At 44.2% G+C, this 4,796-nt stretch overlaps 1 long non-coding RNA gene across 2 annotated transcripts; it reads right to left on the reverse strand.

The window, feature by feature from the left end:
- Positions 1 to 269: 269 nt before the first annotated feature.
- LOC125944457 (uncharacterized) lies at positions 270 to 3,720 on the reverse strand. Of its 2 annotated transcripts, XR_007466211.1 has the most exons (4): positions 3,659 to 3,720; positions 3,421 to 3,474; positions 2,354 to 2,474; positions 270 to 1,156 (listed from the first exon to the last, which is right to left on the reverse strand). It is a non-coding gene; the product is annotated as an uncharacterized LOC125944457 (long non-coding RNA). The 2 variants fall into 2 exon arrangements; XR_007466210.1 differs by lacking the exon at positions 3,659 to 3,720 and having other exon boundaries at positions 3,421 to 3,555.
- Between the last annotated feature and the right edge of the window lie 1,076 nt (positions 3,721 to 4,796).

Raw genomic sequence — 4,796 nt, forward strand, 5'->3', positions numbered from 1 at the left:
CACATCTGGATCTGAACTCATGCAGTGCTGCAGGGGCAAATACCACCTCATACCTCTGACAGGCGTCAGTTACAATACTGGGTTGGAAGGAAAACCTTTCAAGTGCTCCTTCAGAAGTCCAAGCATGTGACCGGTAAGTAGTTTAGCATGACTAGGGGAAAAATATAATCAATTTCACAAATATCACAACATCCAAATAGTGGCACCACCGCTTTGATTTTCAGCTGACAACTATTTTTGTTAAAAGCCTCGGTGCGTAAATGCAACCTGAGGTAGCTAGGTCACATGAAATTGGAAAATATAGCGGCTAATGTAACACTGAAATTTGCTATCTCGTGGACATGAGCGAAAACTTAATTTGAAAAGGTTTGCTCGAAAGCAATGCTTTCACGGACGTTCGTATAACCTGAACGTCGCCCCCGAGGGCTCCGTGGTCGCTGCGCATGCCTGAGTTGAGAGAAGGTGAGAAAGGAGAACAACTCTCCTTTGCCGGATGCGACGTCACATTGTTTCTTTCTTTTTGTTTGCTTTTTGAAATAGCTACTCTCGAACGTAGATCAGTCACGAATGTCGGGTGTCGGCTGCACCACGCTCTGCGTGCGCTATTGTGCATGTCGGAAAGGCCCAAGCTGCGGGATATTCTTGTGAGCACAGTTTCGTGGGCTTGGACGCCGTGACATTTGCTTTCGCCATATGTGAATTAACAGCTTGCCGACAGGTCAACCGCCGCTGTACTTCGGTGAATACATTGTTTTTCGTGATCCTGAAATAGCAAATGGTGCATCGCTGCGTTGGCGGCTTCAATTGAGTGCGGTTGCTGCGCATAGCAGGTGATTTAATTGCGCAAATACGTGCTACATTATCGGTGTAAATAGTGAAAAACTTAGGCTGTGAGCCTTACTACCGTCAGTCAGTCGGTTACCACATGTTTTGCTGTTATCCACTGCACATTTCTTCATGTCCAATAACGATCTGCTTCAGATATCTCTGTTGAAACGGTCTCTTCAAAAATCTGTTGATCGTGCAGCTTATTATATTTCTTGTTGTTTTTTTTCAGTCGGCCTTTTTTTTCCGCTTACGACTCGCGATGGGCAGCAGCGTTACGTCCATGCACGCGTCCGTACACATGTGCACGGCGCTAAACTGGATGCACTACCTGCAAGAGAGAATGAGGGAGAGTGAGCTTCACGTCACTCGAGCACCTGCTTACAAATGTTTTTTTCTTTGGGCACAGCATCGAAGCTGTGATTGAGGTAATGCCCAGCACCATATCGAATACAAAGCACAATACACCAAAATAAAGAAACCAAAAACAATTGCACGCACAACGCGTCACCAAAGCAAACACAACACCTGCTTTATATGTTGCATATGAGCTGAAACGGGTGAATCCCAAACTCTGAGAGTGTCACATAACACCTGAAAGCATTAGCTGCTACGAGAGAACCAGTGCGGTTAATCTGGCGAGCTATGCATGCATCTGTAGCCTAATGGGCAAATAATTGGGCTGCTGCACTAGGGACTCGTGTTCAATACCCACCATCAGGAGCATTACTAATTATTAATGAAGCTACCTGGGCAGGTGTACTAAGAAATTCGAAAATAGATCATGATAATCCTTTGCATTAAGAGACAACTTGCTGCCGGTTGGAGTTTAACCAACATTTTCTGCTTTGCGCTTGCGATGCTCTACCAAGTGAGCTACGTCAGCAGTTGTCCCAATGTCCATTTTCTTGGATAGTTTCACATGTGTACCAAACTTTGTCCTGGAAGTGCTAGACAGCAGAACAAACAGCCATGATGGCAGATGTGAAGTATCCTTTAAACCCCTGACATTAAATACAACATTATATTAAAAGCAGGCAACTGGCCAATGAACACTCGTGTTCTACCTTGAGGCACTAAGGCTGCCAATGTCGAGACATTTGCATTTTATGAGCTACAAAAATCTGGGGAACCACGGAGCTCAATTTCTTGTTAGTAACAAGCACAGACAACGAAGCAACAGTGGCTGCATAGAAAAATGGGCTAGAGCTCACGACAAGCATTGGCAACTCACAATAGAATTCTTTCTCTACAATTCATTGTCTCAAGACACCTCGAAGCAAATTTTGTGGATTATACTGTTAGTACGTCTTTTGCGACTGCAAATTTAAATGCGTGTAATACTTTGTGGCAACTTGGAACATTTTAATGTTTAGCATCTCCATACTTTAAATCTGTGCACGGACAAGCTTTGCCACCATTTTAGAACAATAATTATCTGGTGTCATACACAATGACTCAAACCACTATTAGTTAAAGCAACCTTTAAAGGAGCAGAAGCATGCCCTTAGCAAATAGATATACATACCAGGTTTAGACTGAGCAAACTAAGCAGTACTTGTGGCCACTTGCTTTCAACAAGGCAGAAACAGGTCAGATGTTGACAAAGACAACAAATATAAGGTGCGGCCAAAGGAAATAAGCAGAAGCTGTAAAGACAGCAGCAGCACAGTGAAACAAATTAGACAAATGTGCACACCGCAAGCATTCCTGAGGACAATACACAACGTCACTGCCGCAGTTAGAAGCAAATCCTCCTACAAGAAAAAAAAATAATATCAAGATTGTTTTGGTGTAAACAGCAAGTGTGTGGAGTTGTTTACATTATAAAAACAGCACAGACAACAATTAAGGCGGACACAGTATTTGTGTCATCTGCCTTCCTGCTGTTTTTACAATGTCGATTACGGTTGCAAAGGTACGCACATGATCTACGAACAACGAAAGCAACGGATGAGTATAGAAAGGTGAGCTGAATTCATATACTCATATATGTTTAATTTTGAAGGTGCCCGTAAAAGCGACAGCAGCAGTAAAGCGGGTTTGGTTAACAGCTTGCTCACAACGTACACATTGCGCGATTTAACTCCACGGCTCTCAAAAGAGTTGCTAAGAAGCTGTAAGTGAAAGAAATACGCTTTCTTTATCTCACTGCAACAAATGAAAGCCTCTGACGCACCTACCGCGGTCAGCGCAAGCAGTGAGCAAGGTAATTGAATGCAGCAGCAAGGTAATTGAATTGCATGGGTAAATAAGAGGCGCATAGCGTAGTCATCCCATAGAGATGGAGAAACAAAGACTTACGCACGAGATATATACCAAAGGACGGCATTCACCGATAGAGCTAGTTGAGTGCATGCATTTTCCGGCGCGTGAACGCTTCCGCCGTTCGTTTTACATCGGGGTAACGCGTAGGAACTGTGATAGTACTTGTTGAAGGCACGAACGAATAAATTATCCTGCGATCACTACGAGACCTGCGACAGCCGTTTCGTGCTCCTTCGAATTTCGAGATCACATCGGCCACAGCTCAAATGCGCAACCGGTTGTTTTTACAAGTGTCAGCTAGAGAACGGGCAATCGCACGACACTCACCTTTGCTCCAAATGTGTCGCGGCAGCTGAGCAACAAATGTCATCAAGCCCAACCCTGCAATGTCCGCAATTTCAGCTACTAAGCAAGTGCAAGAAACGAAACTTGAATGCTCACAATGCGCGCGCGAACGAGGCGCGAACCATAATGTCTGAGTTCGAGAGTAGCTATTTCAAAAAGCAAAAAACAAACAATAATGTGACGTCACATCCGGCAAAGGAGAATTGTTCTCCTTTCTCACCTTCTCTCAGCTCACGCATGCGCAGCGACATCGGAGCCCTCGGGGGCGACGTTCAGGTGTCGTAAGGCGCCAGCGGCGCGCCGGCGATGATGATGATAATTTATTGGCATCCCCTTTGAAACGGGGCGGCGACAAATAGTCACCTAGCCTGCTTGATTTAATCAGGTATACTATACATGTTCTTTATCTAGCATTTTTGTATACCTCTCATTATTTTTCTTTTTCAAAAATTTACCTTGTACCGCTGCCTATGATTTTAAGAGATCAGGTCGTATCCATCTTTTCCCTGCTTTTTTCCACCAGTACTCTAATCGTCTCTTGCTGATCTGTTTGTTTCCTTCCACTTTAAACCCAAGCGCTTCTGGGAGTTGCACGTTACCTACGGTTCTCGCTGGGTGGATCCCGTCGCATTCCATTAGGATGTGCTGAGTGGTCTCTGGATCTTTACTGCAGCATACACATGTCTCATCTAGCTCCGAATATTTGTTCCGATATGTTTTCGTCCTTAGGCAACCGGCTCGAGCCTCAAATAGCAAGGCACTGCCCTTTGTGTTATCGTACAGATTTTCCCTTCTAATTTCTTTCTTCTCATTCTTGTAAATCTCCATTGTCCTTTTCGTTTCCATTCTTTGCATCCAATTCACGGTCTCTATTTCTCTCACTTTCTTTCTGATGACCCCTGGTTGTCTATTTATAGTTTCGATTATCCTGTACTTGGTTGCTAACTTCCTTGACCTCTTCCTCCATTCTGTGTCCACGCTTTTCATGTAGAGATACTTGTGCACTTTAGCCGCCCATTTATTTTCATCCATGTTCCTGAGCCTTTCTTCAAAACTAATTTTGCTTTGTGCTTCTCTGACTTCAAAAGAGGCCCAACCCATGTATCCATGCACTGCCTCATTTGTCGTATTACCGTGTGCTCCCAAAGCCAACCGGCCTACTGATCTTTGGCTAATTAACTTCCAAACCCGTCAATATATCCGATTTTAAGCATATAATGGCATTTGCGAATGTTAGCGCTGGCACCATTACTCCTTTCCAGATTCCACGCACCACCTCATACTTATTGTGGCCCCACAGTGCTCTGTGTTTTATTATTGCTGCATTCCGCTTCCCCTTTATTTTCAGATTATCTTGG

The sequence above is a fragment of the Dermacentor silvarum genome, chromosome 3, assembly GCF_013339745.2.
Source record: "Dermacentor silvarum isolate Dsil-2018 chromosome 3, BIME_Dsil_1.4, whole genome shotgun sequence".
Classification (NCBI taxonomy): Eukaryota; Metazoa; Arthropoda; class Arachnida; order Ixodida; family Ixodidae; genus Dermacentor; species Dermacentor silvarum.